This window comes from Scyliorhinus torazame, chromosome 19 (genome assembly GCF_047496885.1).
Source record: "Scyliorhinus torazame isolate Kashiwa2021f chromosome 19, sScyTor2.1, whole genome shotgun sequence".
NCBI lineage: Eukaryota > Metazoa > Chordata > Chondrichthyes > Carcharhiniformes > Scyliorhinidae > Scyliorhinus > Scyliorhinus torazame.
Genome location: NC_092725.1, coordinates 105,616,457 through 105,633,089, shown reverse-complemented (window position 1 = coordinate 105,633,089; position 16,633 = coordinate 105,616,457). Strand labels below are relative to the sequence as shown.

General features: G+C 48.8%; 1 protein-coding gene across 2 annotated transcripts in view; it reads left to right on the top strand.

Annotated features, from left to right (window-relative positions):
- Positions 1 to 16,633, top strand: part of rassf3 (Ras association domain family member 3) — a 289,232-nt gene that overhangs the window by 112,888 nt on the left and 159,711 nt on the right. The gene's annotated exons all lie outside the window — the stretch shown is intronic.

Sequence of the window (16,633 nt, the reverse complement as noted above, 5' to 3'; positions counted from 1 at the left end):
AGCTGAGACAGGAGCGAAGGCTGGCAATGTTCCAGAGGTAGAAATAGGTGGTCTTCATGAGGGGGTGGATATGAGGTTGGAAGTGGCATATTAAAAAATTGGTAGCAACGGACAGGATTTTCTGGTCCTCAAACAAGCAGGTATCATCGTGGGCAGGATGGGCAAATCTGGGAATCCGGTAGATCTCTGAATCTTCTGGTCTAACCATGATGATGCCTGCCAGTGTCGGGACCAGAAAATCATGCTCAATGTTTTAAAAGAATGAGCCTCATCCCAGTATTCTTAATTTGCAAAGTACATTTACTTGATAATCTCATAGAGGTCAATAAACAATAAATTGTTGATTAAAGAAGATATTGGACTTCCGGGTGCCGCGATGACCAGCTAAGTCGCACGTTTTGGCAGCTCCCGGTGGAACGGACTTTTGGGCTCTTAATAGGAGCCCCATCGGCAATTTTAACGGCAAATAACACTGTGCGGTAATCCAGAAGGGAATCCCCCCGGACACGGATGGAAAAAAGAGAGGAAAGTAGCCGGATTGCGGTGGATCCTCAAGAGCAGCGGCCAGGAAGGCAGGCACAAAGCAAGATGGCGTCGGAAGAAGGCAGTTTAATAACCCTGACCAACAAGAGTTCCTGCGGCGTTGCGTAGATGAACTCAAAAAGGAGATGAAGAAGGAGCTGTTGGCCCCGATATTACAAGCGATTGAGGGGCTAAAGGAGGAGCAAAAGACCCAGGAGCAGGAGCTTCGGGTCGTGAAGGCAAAGGCTGCTGAGAATGAGGACGACATACAGGGCCTGGTGGTGAAAACGGAGATCCACGAGGCACAACACAAAAGATGTGTGGAAAGGCTGGAGGTGCTGGAGAACAATGCGAGGAGGAAGAACTTAAGGATTCTTGGTCTTCCTGAAGGTGCAGAGGGGGCGGACATCGGGGCATATGTGAGCATGATGCTGCATTCGTTAATGGGATCGGAGGCCCCGACGGGTCCGCTGGAGGTGGAGGGAGCCTATCGAGTTATGGCGCGAAGACCGAGGGCTGGAGAAACTCCTCGAGCAATAGTGGTGAGATTTCTCCGATACAAGGACAGAGAGATGGTCCTCAGATGGGCCAAGAAAACTCGGAACAGTAGGTGGGAGAATGCGGTGATCCGCGTATATCAAGATTGGAGTGCGGAGGTGGCGAGAAGGAGGGCAAGCTTTAATCGGGCCAAGGCGGTGTTGCATAAAAGGAAGGTCAAATTCGGAATGTTGCAGCCGGCGAGACTGTGGGTTACACATCTAGGGAAACACCACTATTTCGAAACGGCAGACGAAGCGTGGACATTTATTGTCGAGGAGGAGCTGGAGTGAGCGGGCCAGAAGAAAAAGAACGTTTGGGACAAAAGGGGGGGTGAATTTGTGGGATGAAGGGGGGAAAAGGGGGAAAAGAAGACTTCCCAGATTGTTAAACCTGTGACCCTGTAACTTCTCTCTCTTCCCCATGTCGTGGGGGAGGGGGAGAGGGAGGATGAGGAGCTGTGGGCGCCGGACATTGGGGGCGGGGCCAAAAGGGGAAGCGCGGGCTTTGTTCCCGCGCTATGGTAATCATGGCGGGAACAGGGAAGCAGGAAGGAGGGGGCCTCGCACAGTGTGAGCCGAGGTCACGGGGGGAATCCGAGGTCGGCCAGAGTTTGCTGACTTCTGGGAGCAACATGGGGGGTGCAATTACGCTAGCTTGGGATCTAGCGGGGGGGGGGGGGGGGTTAACTGGGTTGCTGCTGCTGGGGAGAAGGGGGAGCTGGTATGGGGGGGGGGGGGCGGGGCGGGGGGGCGCCACCTTGGGGGGATACAGCTACGTGGGAACCGGGTGAGGAGCTGGATTGAAAAAGGAAATGGCTAGTCGTCAAGGGGTGGGGGGGCGGGGGGGGGGGGGGGGGGGGGGGTAAAGAGCCCCCCAACCCGGTTGATCACGTGGAATGTGAGAGGGCTGAACGGGCCGATTAAGAGGGCACGGGTACTCACACACCTAAAGAAACTTAAGGCAGTTGTGGTTATGCTTCAGGAGACGCATCTGAAGCTGACAGACCAGGTTAGACTTCGCAAAGGATGGGTGGGGCAGGTGTTTCATTCGGGGCTGGATGCAAAAAACAAGGGGGTGGCCATACTAGTGGGGAAGCGGGTAATGTTTGAGGCAAAGACTATAGTGGCAGATAGTGGGGGCAGATACGTGATGGTAAGTGGCAAACTGCAAGGGGAGGCGGTGGTATTGGTGAACGTGTATGCCCCGAACTGGGATGATGCCAATTTTATGAGGCGTATGTTAGGACGAATCCCGGACCTAGAGGCGGGAAAGTTGGTAATGGGTGGAGACTTTAATACGGTGCTGGACCCAGGGCTGGACAGATCGAGGTCCAGGACCGGAAGGAGGCCGGCTGCAGCTAGGGTGCTTAAGGATTTTATGGTGCAGATGGGAGGAGTAGATCCCTGGAGATTTAGTAGACCTCGGAGTAAGGAGTTTTCGTTTTTCTCCGATGTACATAAAGTATTTTCACGAATAGATTTTTTTGTTTTGGGAAGGGCACTGATCCCAAAGGTGACGGGGATGGAGTACACGGCTATAGCCATCTCGGATCATGCTCCACACTGGGTGGACCTGGAGATAGGGGAAGAAAAACAACAGCTTCCACCCTGGAGAATGGACATGGGATTATTGGCAGATGAGGGGGGGTGTTTAAGGGTGAGGGGGTGTATTGAAAGGTACTTGGAAATTAATGATAATTGTACAGGTGGGAGTGGTCTGGGAGGCACTGAAGGCAGTGGTTAGAAGGGAGCTGATATCTATTAGGGCACATAAAGGAAAGCAGGAGGGTAGGGAAAGGGAGCGGTTGTTGAAAGAACTGCTGAGGGTGGACAGACAATATGCGGAGGCACCGGAGGAGGGACGATACAGGGAAAGGCAAAGGCTACATATAGAGTTTGACTTGTTGACTACGGATAAGGCAGAGGCACAATGGAGGAAGGCACAGGGTGTACAGTACGAATATGGGGAGAAGGCGAGTAGGTTGTTGGCCCACCAACTGAGGAAAAGGGGAGCAGCGAGGGAGATAGGGGGGGTGAGAGATGAGGAGGGGGAGATGGAGCGGGGAGCGGAGAGAGTGAATGGAGTGTTCAAGGCATTTTATGAAAGATTATATGAAGCGCAGCCCCCGGACGGGAAGGAGAGAATGATGTGCTTTCTGGATCAGCTGGAATTTCCTGAGGTGGAGGAACAGGAGAGAGTGGGGCGGGGAGCACAGATTGAGACGGAGGAAGTAGTGAAAGGGATTGGAAGCATGCAGGCGGGGAAGGCCCCGGGACCAGACGGATTCCCAGTTGAATTCTATAAGAAATATTTGGACTTGCTGGCCCCGCTACTGATGAGAACCTTTAATGAGGCGAGGGAAAGGGGGCAGCTGCCCCCGACTATGTCAGAGGCAACGATATCGCTCCTAAAGAAGGAAAAAGACCCGCTGCAATGCGGGTCATACAGGCCATTTCCCTCCTGAATGTGGATGCTAAGATCCTGGCCAAGGTAATGGCAATGAGGATAGAGGATTGTGTCCCGGGGGTGGTCCATGAGGACCAAACTGGGTTTGTGAAGGGGAGACAGCTAAATACAAATATACAGAGGCTGCTAGGGGTAATGATGATGCCCCCACCAGAGGGGGAAGCGGAGATAGTGGTGGCGATGGATGCCGAGACAGCATTTGATAGAGTGGAGTGGGATTATTTGTGGGAGGTGTTGAGGAGATTTGGCTTTGGGGACGGGTATATCAGGTGGGTACAGTTGCTGTATAGGGCCCCGATGGCGAGCGTGGTCATGAATGGACGGGGGTCTGACTATTTTCGGCTCCATAGAGGGAAGAGGCAGGGATGTCCTCTGTCCCCGTTATTGTTTGCACTGGCGATTGAACCCCTGGCCATGGCACTGAGGGGTTCCAGGAAGTGGAGGGGAGTACTTAGGGGGGGAGAAGAACACCGGGTATCTCTATATGCGGACGATTTGTTGCTATATGTGGCGGACCCGGCGGAGGGGATGCCAGAGATAATGCGGATACTAGGGGAGTTTGGGGATTTTTCAGGGTATAAACTGAACATGGGGAAAAGTGAGTTATTTGTGGTGCACCCGGGGGGGGCAGAGCAGAGAGATAGAGGATTTACCGTTGAGGAAGGTAACAAGGGACTTCCGGTATCTGGGGATCCAGATAGCCAAGAATTGGGGTACATTACATAGGCTTAATTTAACACGGTTGGTGGAACAGATGGAGGAGGATTTCAAGAGATGGGACATGGTGTCCTTGTCATTGGCAGGTAGGGTGCAGGCGGTTAAAATGGTGGTCCTCCCGAGATTCCTTTTTGTGTTCCAGTGCCTCCCGGTGGTGATCACGAAGGCTTTTTTCAAAAGAATTGAGAAGAGCATTATGAGTTTTGTGTGGGCTGGGAAGACCCCGAGAGTGAGGCGGGGATTCTTGCAGCGTAGTAGGGATAGGGGGGGGCTGGCACTATCGAGCCTAAGTGAGTACTACTGGGCCGCCAATGTTTCAATGGTGTGTAAGTGGATGGGAGAAGGGGAAGGAGCGGCGTGGAAGAGAATGGAGAGGGCGTCCTGCAAGGGGACTAGCCTGCAAGCAATGGTGACGGCGCCGTTGCCGTTCTCACCAAAGAAATACACCACAAGCCCGGTGGTGGTGGCTACATTGAGAATTTGGGGGCAGTGGAGACGGCATACGGGAGGGACGGGAGCTTCGGTGCGGTCCCCGATAAGAAACAATCATAGGTTCGTTCCGGGGAGAATGGATGGGGGATTTGGAGCATGGCAAAGAGCTGGGGTAGTACAATTAAGAGATCTATTTGTAGATGGGACGTTTGCGAGTTTGGGAGCGCTGACGGAGAAATATGGGTTGCCCCAAGGGAATGCATTTCGGTATATGCAATTGAGGGCTTTTGTGAGGCAACAGGTGAGGGAATTCCCGCAGCTCCCGACGCAGGAAGTGCAGGATAGAGTGATCTCAGAGACATGGGTGGGGGACGGTAAGGTAGCGGACATATACAGGGAGATGAGGGACGAGGGGTAGATCATGGTAGATGAGCTGAAAGGGAAATGGGAAGAAGAACTGGGGGAGGAGATTGAGGAGGGGCTGTGGGCGGATGCCCTATGTAGGGTAAACTCATCGTCCTCGTGTGCCAGGCTAAGCCTGATACAATTTAACGTGCTACACAGGGCGCATATGGCTGGAGCACGGCTTAGTAAATTTTTGGGGTAGAGGATAGGTGTGCGAGATGCTCGAGAGGCCCAGCGAATCACACCCACATGTTCTGGTCATGCCCGGCACTACAGGGGTTCTGGGTGGGGGTGGCAAAGGTGCTTTCGAAGGTGGTGGGGGTCCGGGTCAAACCAAGCTGGGGGTTGGCTATATTTGGGGTTGCAGATGAGCCGGGAGTGCAGGAGGCGAGAGAGGCTGACGTGTTGGCCTTTGCGTCCCTTGTAGCCTGGCGCAGGATATTGTTAATGTGGAAGGAAGCTAAGCCCCCGGGGGTGGAGACCTGGATAAACGATATGGCAGGGTTCATAAAGTTAGAACGGATTAAGTTCGTGTTAAGGGGTTCGGCTCAGGCGTTCACCAGGCGGTGGCAACCGTTCGTCGACTACCTCACAGAAAGATAGAGGGAATGGAAAAGAAGTAGACAACAGCAGCAACCCAGGGGGGAGGGGGGGGGGGGAGGAATCGGACGGACTCTCAGGGATGTTATTGTACATGTATAGGTATTTGGTATATGTAATTGTATATTGGATTGTTGGACTGTAATTTTGGAGAGTATTTATTTTGGACAAGGCAGTTGCCATTTAGTTTTGTTTTTCTTTTGTTTTTCTTTATATATTATTTATTTATTTGTTTAAAACTGGCCACGGCTATTTATATTGCTTTATTGTTGTGTAAAAGAAACACTACGTATTGTTATGTTTGGCCAAAAAACTCGAGTAAAATATATATTTTTTAAAAGAAGATATTGATACAATATTGAGGAGAGTTGCTAGTGCACATGATGTGGAATCTGTATGGATCGAGTTAACAAACACCAAGGGACAAAAATATTCATTTTTAGGGGTGGGTGTACAGATCACCAAACTGCAGTGGCAATGTTGGAAATAGCATTAGCCAGGAAATCAGAGATACATGTGATCAAGGACCCTCTGTGATTATGGGTTGACTTTAATCTGCATATTGATTGGGTGACTCAGGGTGGCATGGTAGCTCAGTGGTTAGCACTGCTGCCTCAGGGTGCTGAGGTCCCATTTTGATCCCGGCCCCGGGTCACGGTCCATGTGCAGTTTGCACATTCTCCCCGTGTTTGTGTGGGTTTCACCCCCACAACCCAAAGATATGTGCAGGCGTGGATTGGTCACTCTAAATTGCCACTTAATTGGAAAAAAGAAGAATTGGGTACTCTCAACTTATTTTTAAAAAACAACAAAACATTGAATGGGTGTAAATTGAGACAGGTGGATACTCAGCGAGACCTTGGTGTCCTTGTGCATCAGTTGCTGAAAGTAAGCGCGCAAGTGCAGCAAAGTAGGCCTTCATATGGAAAGGATTTGAGTATGGGGATGTTTGTGTTTGAAGTTTTTTTTATTAAGGGGCAATTGAACATGGCTAATTTACCCACCCTGCACATCTTTTTGCTGTGGGGGTGAGACCCACGCAGACACAGGGAGAATGGGCAAATTCCACACGGACAGTGACCTGGATCCAGTATCGAACCCGGGTCCTCGGTGCCGTGAGGCAGCAATGCTAACCACTGTGCCACCGTGTTAACGCAGGATTAAGGATGTTTTATTGCAATTGTATAGGGTATTGGAGAGGCCACATCTGGAGTAGTGTGTGCAGTTTTGGTGGCCTGATCTGAGGAAGGATGTTCTTGCTATGGAGAGAGTGCTGCAAAGGTTTACCAGACTGATTCCTGGGATGGTAGGACTATCATATGAGGAGAGACTAAGTCAGTTAGGATTATATTAACAGGAGTTTAGAAATGTGAGAGGGGATCTCCTAGAAGCTTATAAAATTTTAACAGGTTAGACAGGGTAGATTCAGAAAGAATGTTCCTGATGGTGGTGGAGTCCAGAACTAGGGGACATAGTTTGAGGATAAGGGGTAACACCTTCTAGGACTGAGGTGTGGAGAGGTTTCTTCACCCAGAGAGTGGTGAATCTGTGGAATTCACTACCACAGAAAGTAGTTGAGGCCAAAATGTTACATGATTACAAGAAAGAATTAGATATAACTCTTGGGGCTAAAAGGAACAAGGGATACGGGAGGAAGGTGCGATCAGGGTATTGAATTCGATGATCAGCAATGATCATAATGAATGGTAGAGCAGGCTCAAAGGGCTGAATGGCCTCCTCCTGCTTCTATTTCCTATGTATGTTTCTATGTAAACAAAAAATTACAAAGAAATCTATATAATGATATGGAATTAATGCTTTGCAAGACTAGTCAAATGCTAATTTGATTAATCTAATTTTAATTGAGACTTGGTGTACCTCAGTGGCGATGTACAGTACAAAGTGGCATCACTGGAGATCACTGTACATTATATAGAACGTTGGGTGGGATTTTCGAAACCCAACCCCGCCCCCCCCACCCCTCCCCCCTCCATGGTTTGTGGTGGTGTAGGCTGCCAATTGGCTTTCCTATTGCTCGCACCCTCCTCCACCTGGGCAGGGAGTTACCATTGGCTAGTGGTCCCTAGTTCCAATTATACCCTCTCTTCTTTTTCTATCCCCGTTACAGTTGTAAACTACAAGATTAGTATATGTTCCTTGGGAGGGGAAATTATACCGCTATTAGACAGGAGCTGAGGAGCATAAAGTGGGAACAATTGTTCTTGGGGAAATGCACAACAGTAATGTGGGGAATGTTTAAGGAGCACTTGCTGCGAGTGCTGGATAGTTTTGTCCTACTGAGACAAGGAAGGAATGGTAAGGTGAAGGAGCCTTGGATGACAAGAGAAGTGGAGCTTCTAGTCAAGAGGAAAAAGGAAGCTTACATAAGGTTGAGGAAGCAAGGATCTGGCACGGCTCTAGAAGGTTACAAGATAGCCAGGAAGGAACTCAAAAATGGACTGAGGAAAGCTAGAAGGAGGCATGAAAAAGCCCTGACGGGAAGGATTAGGGAAAACCCCAAGGCATTCTACACTTACTTGAGAAATAAGAGGATGATCAGAGTGAGAGTAGGGCCGATCAGGGATAGTGGAGGGAAAGTTGTGCCTAGAGTCTGAGGAGATGGGGGAGGCCGTAACTGAACATTTTGCTTCAGTATTCACTAGAGAGAGGGACCTTGTTGCTCATGAGAACAGCGTGAACCAGGTTAATAGACTTGAACAGGTTGATATTAAGAAGGAGGATGTGCTTGAAATTTTGAAAAGCATCAGGATAGATAAGTCCCCTGGGCCTGACGGGATATACCCAAGGTTACTACTGGAAGCGAGGGAGAAGATTGCTGCGCCGTTAGCGATGATCTTTGCGTCCACACTCTCCACTGGAGTAGAACCGGATGATTGGAGGGAGGCGAATGTTGTTCCCCTGTTCAAGAAAGGGAATATGGAAATGCCTGGGAATTACAGACCCATCAGTCTTACGTCTGTGGTGAGCAAAATATTGGAAAGGATTCTGAGAGATAGGATTTATAATTATTTAGAAAAACATAGTTTTGTTAAAGATAGTCAGCATGGCTTTGTGAGGGGCAGGTCATACCTCACAAGCCCTATTGAATTTTTGAGGATGTGACGAGACACATTGATGAAGGTCGGGCAGTGGATGTGGTGTATATGGATTTCAGTAAGGCATTTGATAAGGTTCCTGATGGTAGGCTCATTCAGAAAGTTAGGGGGCATGGGATACAGAGAAATGTTGCTGTCGGGATACAGAATTGGCTGGCCGAAAGAAGACAGCGAATGGTAGTGGATGGAAAGTATTCCACCTGGAGGTCGGTGACCAGTGGTGCCCCGCAGGTGTCTGTTCTGGGAACTTTGCTCTTTGTGGTTTTTATAAATGACTTTTATGAGGAAGTGGAAGGGTGGGTTAGTAAGTTTGCAGATGACATAAAGGTTGGGGGAGTTGTAGATTGTGTCTAGTGCTGTTGCAGGTTACAACAGGACATTGACAGGATGCAGAAATGGGCTGAGAAGTGGCAGATGGAGTTCAACCTAGATAAATGTGAAGTGATTCATTTTGGAAGGTCGCATTTGAATGCTGAATACAGGGTTAAAAGCAGGATTCTTGGAAGTGTGGAGGAACAGAGAGATCTTGGGGTCCATGTACATAGATCCCTCAAAGATGCCACCCAGGTTGATAGGGTTGTTAAGAAGGTGTATGGTGTGTTGGCTTTCATTAACAGGGGGATTGAGTTTAAGAGCCGTGAGGTTTTGCTGCAGCTTTATAAAACCCTGGTTAGACCACACTTGGAATATTGTGTCCAGTTCTGGTCGCCTCATTATAGGAAGGATGTGGATGCTTTGGAGAGGGTGCAGAGGAGATTTACCAGGATGCTGCCTGGACTGGAGGGCATGTCTTATGAAGAAAGGTTGAGGGAACCAGGGCTTTTCTCATTGGAGCGAAGAAGGAAGAGAGGTGAAATGAAATGAAATGAAAATCGCTTATTGTCACGTGTAGGCTTCAATGAAGTTACTGTGAAAAAGCCCCTAGTCGCCACATTCTGGCGCCTGTTCGGGGCTGGTACAAGGTGACTTGATAGAGGTGTACAAGGTGATGGGAGGCATGAATAGAGTGGATAGCCAGAGACTTTTCCCCAGGGTGGAAATGGCTGTCAAGAGGGGACATAATTTTAAGGTGATTGGAGGAAGGTATGGGGCGATCACAGAGAGTGGTGGGTGCGTGGAATGCACTGCCAGCGGGGGTGGTAGAGTCAGAGTCATTAGGGACTTTGAAGTGACTCTTGGACAGGCACATGGACAGCAGTAAATTGAAGGGGTGCAGGTTAGGTTGGTCTTAGATTAGGATAAATGGTTGGCACAATATCGTGGGCCGAAGGGCCTGTACTGTGCTGTACTGTTCTAAGTTCTATGTGACTGCCAACTCAGCAGCAGCATTCAAAATCATGAGGAGGTAGGGAGAAGCTGTTCCCATTGTCAGAGAGATCGACAATTTGAAGACACCAATTTAACTTGATTGACAAAAGAACCAAAAGGCGGCCTGAGGAAAATCCGTTTTACTCAATGAGTTGTGAGGATCTGGAATTCACTGCGTGGAGGAGGCAGATTCAGCTGTGGCTTTTAAACAGAATTATCTGACGGCATAATCTGCATGAGTGAGTGGGATCAGTTGAATTGCTCCTTTCGGGACCCAGCATGGACACAAAGGACCAAATGGCCTCCTTCTGTACTGTAACCATTCTAGGATTCTATTATTCTAAGCAGCAAGCGAGAAAAATCCAGCCTGACGAGAACCTGATGGAAGGAATCTTGAGGGCCCGCTTATGATCCCCATTTACTATTTTTAAAAATAAATAAGAGTACCCAATTCTTTTTCTTTCCAATTAAGGGGCAATTTAACGTGGCCAATTCACCTACCAGGCACATCTTTGGACTGTGGGGACGAGACCCACACAGACACAAGGGGAATGTGGAAATTCCACAAGGACAGTGACCCAGAGCCGGGATCGAAACCGGGTCCTCGGCGTCGTGAGACCGCAGATGTTTATGTTTTTACATTGTGTATTTGTAATATGTTCTATATCTTCATGTATGGCGTGATGTGCCTGGACTGTAAGCAGGACATTACTTTTCACTGTACCTCAGTACACGTGGCAATAAATCAATCAAATCACTTGCCTGGATGAGTGCAGCTCCACTCACACTCAGGAGGCTGAACACTACCCAGGACGAAGCAGCCACTAGATTGACACCCCATCCACACTCATTCACTTCCTTCACCACCGACACACGGTAGTAGCTGTGTATACCATCTACAAAATGCACTGTGGCAACTCGATAGGCTCCTTAGACAGCACCTACCAAAGCTGCAACCTTCGGGAGAGCCATGATGCCAGTGATTGTTGGAGGGGTGCATCGGGGGTTGATGCCAGCGAGGACGGTGGTTGGAGGGGTGGTTGCGGTTTAAAAAGGGCACACCGATCTCTGTGAAACCTGGCTTGCCGGCGCCTTTGGGTCCCACACACCTCTTTTTTGGCCCCTGGTTCCAAAATAATCACTAAGAGTGCTATTCTCCCAAAAGGGAATAAAGTCCTCTCGCGAACACATTTAGCAATCGCAGTGCATGAATGGGGAACGCGCGGCCGGGGCAGCACATAGCCCCATTTTGTACAGTGGGGAGCTCCACTCGCCGGAACCCCCCAGTGTAGCGAGAGATCAGGACATCATTTTTAAATGGAGTCCGAATCCCCAAGGCCCCCGAAGCAATCCCCGACCTCCCACTCAGCCCAAATGCAGTAAGGGAGGGTCCCCGGACCGCTCCCCGCACCCCCTCCAGCACTTACACCGGGCAACCCCAGCTCGATAGCGTGCGTGCAAAAAGTGCGAGCTTGGACCCAGCAGGGCCCATGCCAGCTGGCAGTGCCAACTGGGCACCTTGGCTGTACCAGGTTGACACCCATGTGGCACTGCCAGAGTGCCAGGCTGGTACTGTAAGGGTATCCACATTGCACCAGCAATGCCAGGGCACCATCTTGCCTAAAGGACATGCAGCTGGAGGCCTCCGATCCCCAGGGAGTCCCCAATGAGTGCCCCTGTCTGGTCCCTGTTTGTGGGGACCAGTACTGAATGTCGCTCGCCCAAGGTCTCTGAGGCAAATAGGTTAAATCCCAAAGCCTCAGGTTCCTCGGGAATCTGCACATTGGAGTGAGGCTTACTGCCTCGCTCTAATATGCTGACCTGCTAAAAGGTGGGCGGAATTCACATTGCAATATCTCACGAGATTGCGTTGAATCTCGCGAGGCGTTGCAAGCCTGGTAGATCCCGGGAGCAGGGTCTCCTGGCTTTCAGCAGCCATGCTCTGCTGTGGCAAGCTGCTTTTTGGGCGCAGCAAGGCCGTAGGATTGCACCCTAAGTGTGGGTTGATTGCAATGGGAATCGCGCTGGACAGCTGATGCAATTTATATCTGCTTTCCTTCCCAAAATGAGGACGCGATTCAGCAGACAAATGTTAAATTCGAGCGCGTTTAGCGGGGTGTTTTCGGCGGCTGCAGCACCAAGAAATACCCCACTATTCAACGACACGTGGCCATTTCTTTTGGGCTGGGCGACTTCCTCCCCGCCAAAGCCACCCATTTCCTGCTGGCCAGCGGATTTCGCCAATGGGAACGGCTGATCTCAGATCGGGGCACCATTTTGATCGGGCACCCTGGCACTGTCAGCCTCATGGCACTGCCAGGTTCCTGGGTGCCAAGGAAAGTGCCAGGGTACCACTCTGCCCTGTCCCCAAGCACTCCAATGACATGTGAGAACCCCCCCCACCCGAGCTGCCATTATGCCTGGTCCACTTTTGTGTGGATCAGTATCAAACAGCACCCTGGCAAGGTCTGGAAGGCACAGACGTTGAGTCCTGGGCGCCAGGTGAATTAGCATCTGGGCATTTCAATGAGCCAGCCATTAGGCTCATTTAAACATGCAGATTGGATCTCGCCCAGTGAGGGAGTTTTTCCTGAATTTCCTATTGGATTAATGAGTGACTATCTTATATTGATGGCTTATTTTTGGTTTCACAAATAGAAATATCATCTCTGTGTCAACTCTATCATAATCTTGAAAACGTCAATTAGGTCCCATCAATCTTCTCTGTTCTGGATAAAAGAGCCCTCACTTAATAAGTTCCCATTTTCGGTATCATTCTAACAAATGTATTTTGCATATGCCCCAGTTCAGCTCTCTCCTTTTAATAACACGGAATCCAGAACTCTTCATAATATCCTAAGTGCGGTCCAACCAAGGTTCTATCCAAATTTAACATAACTTATTTATTTATTCTTTCATGGGATGTGGCTCATGTCACTGGCTGGGCCAGCATTTATTCCCCATTCCTAATTACCCTTGAACTGTGGGCTGGATTCTCCGGTCGGCGACGGCGAAATGGCGTTCGGCGAACGGCCAGAGAATCCAAATCCCCGCCGAAATTGGGGGCGGCGCCGCTTTTGCGATGCTCCGCCCCCTCTGCGGCACTATCTGGCAAGCCGGGACAGCACACGGCTGACGCCTGTTGTAAGGGGCGACCGCTGCAGGTCGCCGCTGTGCGCATGCGTGGCCACGGACCCGGCAATTCTCTGGCCGTTTCTGCTTGGAACGCCGGGGATTTTACGTGACACGGCTGCTAGCCCCCACCGGGCGGTGCATCGGTGCGGGGACGACGCCTTTTCTGTTGTAAGACTAGACACATGCTCCGGACTGATGCACAATCAATTAGACTCGAAGACGAGGTTGTATCATAACTGAAGGCTTTAATAGACTAGATCTGTTCCCCAGCAGCTTCAGTACAGAATGAGGGCTGCTGGGACGGCACCTGTTCTTATACCCCGCCTGTCAGGACGGAGCCACATACCAAACAGCCAATGGTAAGCTGCTAGGCTTACCCAATGGTCTACAGCCTCTCGGGTACCGCAATACCTGATACTACCACACGGACATAGCCTCAAAATCGGGGAATGCAGCATCTCAGGAACGGAAAATCCAGCCCAAAGGCTTTGAGGCACACAGAAGCTCTAAATAATTAAATGGTTGGTTTCTCCAGCAAAGACTTCCTCTGGAAAATATTGTATCCGACTAGTAAACCAATGGAACACTGGAGGACTGATTGGCTGCTTCTGCATCAAGTGAGCAACTTGCATTTCATTTGAATAGATAAATACTGCACTGTTTGACTTGCACCTCAGCACCAGCGTTCAGTATCGATAGTCCCCGAGCAGGGTTATTTTTAAAATAACATACCCCATTTGAAATTCAAATACTTTACCAACAGAATTGACAGAAAGCACAAAATCCACAATGACTGCTGTTCACTTTTCTCAACAGGCAGTCAAATGAAGCCTGCAAAGAGGCTGGGTACTAAGTAACACAACAGGATATGTTGGGGTTTGGCCAGAGATCACTCAGAGCCATACGCCGCCCTGTGACAGGTTTGGTCTGATGCTGAGTCAGCCAACATTAGAGTGACTTGCCTCGCTGGGGAGAAAGCCTTCCTGCTATTCGGAATATCATGATGGGAATACCTATTTGCAAACTGTCGGGCAGAATCAAACTCCAGGTGACGAGGAGGAAATCTTCAGGTAGGGGGGTGGGGGCGGAGTGCCCTTTTCTTTAAACATCTGATAGGAGTGAGTGAAATTTAAAGACCTCTCCTGCAGTCATTACCTGCTTTTGCAATATATACCTTGGTTTGTTTTAACACACAGCAGCTTTAATGCTGCAATTGTGCCTGGAGGTTAAGAGGATTTACGTAACTTCTGCTGATGATGATTTCTCTCAGATGCTCTGCCGTTAGCCTTAGAATTAGCAAACATGTGAATAATGCTTGCTTTGTAAATCGGGCGACTGGCCCCAGCAGTTGGTGTGGATCAACAAATGTCAGTGCAGCATTTTAGTTCATAGTGAGATTATATGCTAAACCCCTGTTTAAACCACCATGTAAAGGTTATGCCAGTGACCTCTTTGCCTCAGCCCACTGTTAATTCCAGTTGATTCAAAGCAAGACTACCTTAACCTGTATAGATATATTTAAATGTACTTGAGCCTTTTTAGCTACGTAAACTGCTTAACACAAATGCAAGGCTATATATGTTCCACTTGCACCGTGTTAGTTTCCAGGTTGTATGTTATTGTTGGGACTCTTGTTTTCTTATAGTTATCAAAACTGTCAGCCTCTGGTTCAGTGGTCACACTCTCGCCTCTGAGGCTGTAGACCTGGGTTACAAACCCCAAACCAGAGGCTGCAGGATTTAATCCAGGTTGATGCTCCTAGTGCAGTGCTGAGGGAATGCTACATTGTCAGAGGTGCCGTCTTTCGGGTCAGACAGTAAACCAAGGCCCCGTCCTGTCCCCACTAGAAAATGTAAAAGATTCCGTGGCCCTATTCATAGAAGAGTAGGGGAGTTTCATAGCGTGGGAAATATACATCCCTCAGTCGAACATGCATGACATCGATGATCATGCCATTAATCTTATCGCTGTTCATGGGAGCGTGTTGTGCACAAAATGGCTGCCACATTTCCTCATGTTACAACAGCAACAACACTTCCAAATTATTTAATTGGCTTTGAAGCACCACTTCCTTCCATGTTTTCTTTTCTCTGTAGTTGCCTCTTTCATGCAACCTTACCTGTTGGGAAACGTACCACCTTTTCAATACTATCACTTTTAAAAGTACACTTCCGTGACACAGTTGTCGGTTTGGCTTGATTGATAGTGCTGGATGGTCATGAGCCTGAGTTCCACTGCAAGAGTCAAGGACAGAATAGATACTGAGACTTGGCCTAGAATTTTCTGTATCTCACGTGCATTTTGCGCTGATCTTGCTCAGGAGAAGTTGTACTCAAATTTCCTGAGGATCAGCATAGCGTATATCGGAACACAGGTACAGGTGGAAATCAGTAAAAGAATGGGGATCCTGAGGAAAGTGTGGATCAAACATCATCTCCTTGTCTCTTTGTTGTTTTCTTATCGATGATATGGAAACTAGTTGGAAACCATCAATCCATAATTTATGCACCTCAAGTTCAAGATGGTTAGCACAATGCAATAGTGGAAATTTTTTCTCCTTTTAATGCAACAGATTCCAGTACCATAAAAAAAATTTAAAATTGTAAATCATCAAAAATTTGTGACTTTGAAACCAGAAACTGCTTTCACCAGTTTTCCAGAATTGCCTGTCTAGGCCCCACCTCTACTCGAGACCATACATGTCAAGTTTGAAACCTTGATTTGGTCGTTGTGACAATACCTCGTTTCTGGGAATGGTGAATGCCATGGAAATGTTACCTCCAAGTCCATTAAATCTCTTGTTGCAACAGTGTTCGGTAAAGGCAACGTGAGTTTTCACAATGGGAAAATTAGATTGAAGACATTTTTTAAAAACATTTTAAAATAAATTTAGTGTGCCCAATTATTTTTTCCCAATTAAGGGGCAATTTGGCATGGCCAACCCACCTAACCTGCACATCTTTGGGTTGTGGGGGCAAAACCCTGCGTAGACACGGGGAGAATGTGCAAACTCCACACGGACTGTGACCCAGAGCCGGGATCGAACCTGGGACCTCGGTGCCGTGAGGCAGCAGGGCTAACCCACTGCACCACCGTGCTGCCCTTAGATTGAAGACATGAGCATCTGTCCGGGAGTTAATGCTGAGGTTACCTAGGTTACTTAGTATTGAGATATCAGCCACCACCAAGACCTGGATGTCTCTTTCTAAAGATGGTAACTAAACACTTTTTGCCTTGAGGAACGGGCAATATACAATATAATGACTGAAGGTTTAAACCTTACATTGTAAAGAGGATTATATATTACTGGGTCAGTTAGTGTACTGAACTCTCACCATGGGTTGCTGAGTGAGATGCTGCAGTTGACTAATATAAACTCTTTTTGTTTGCTT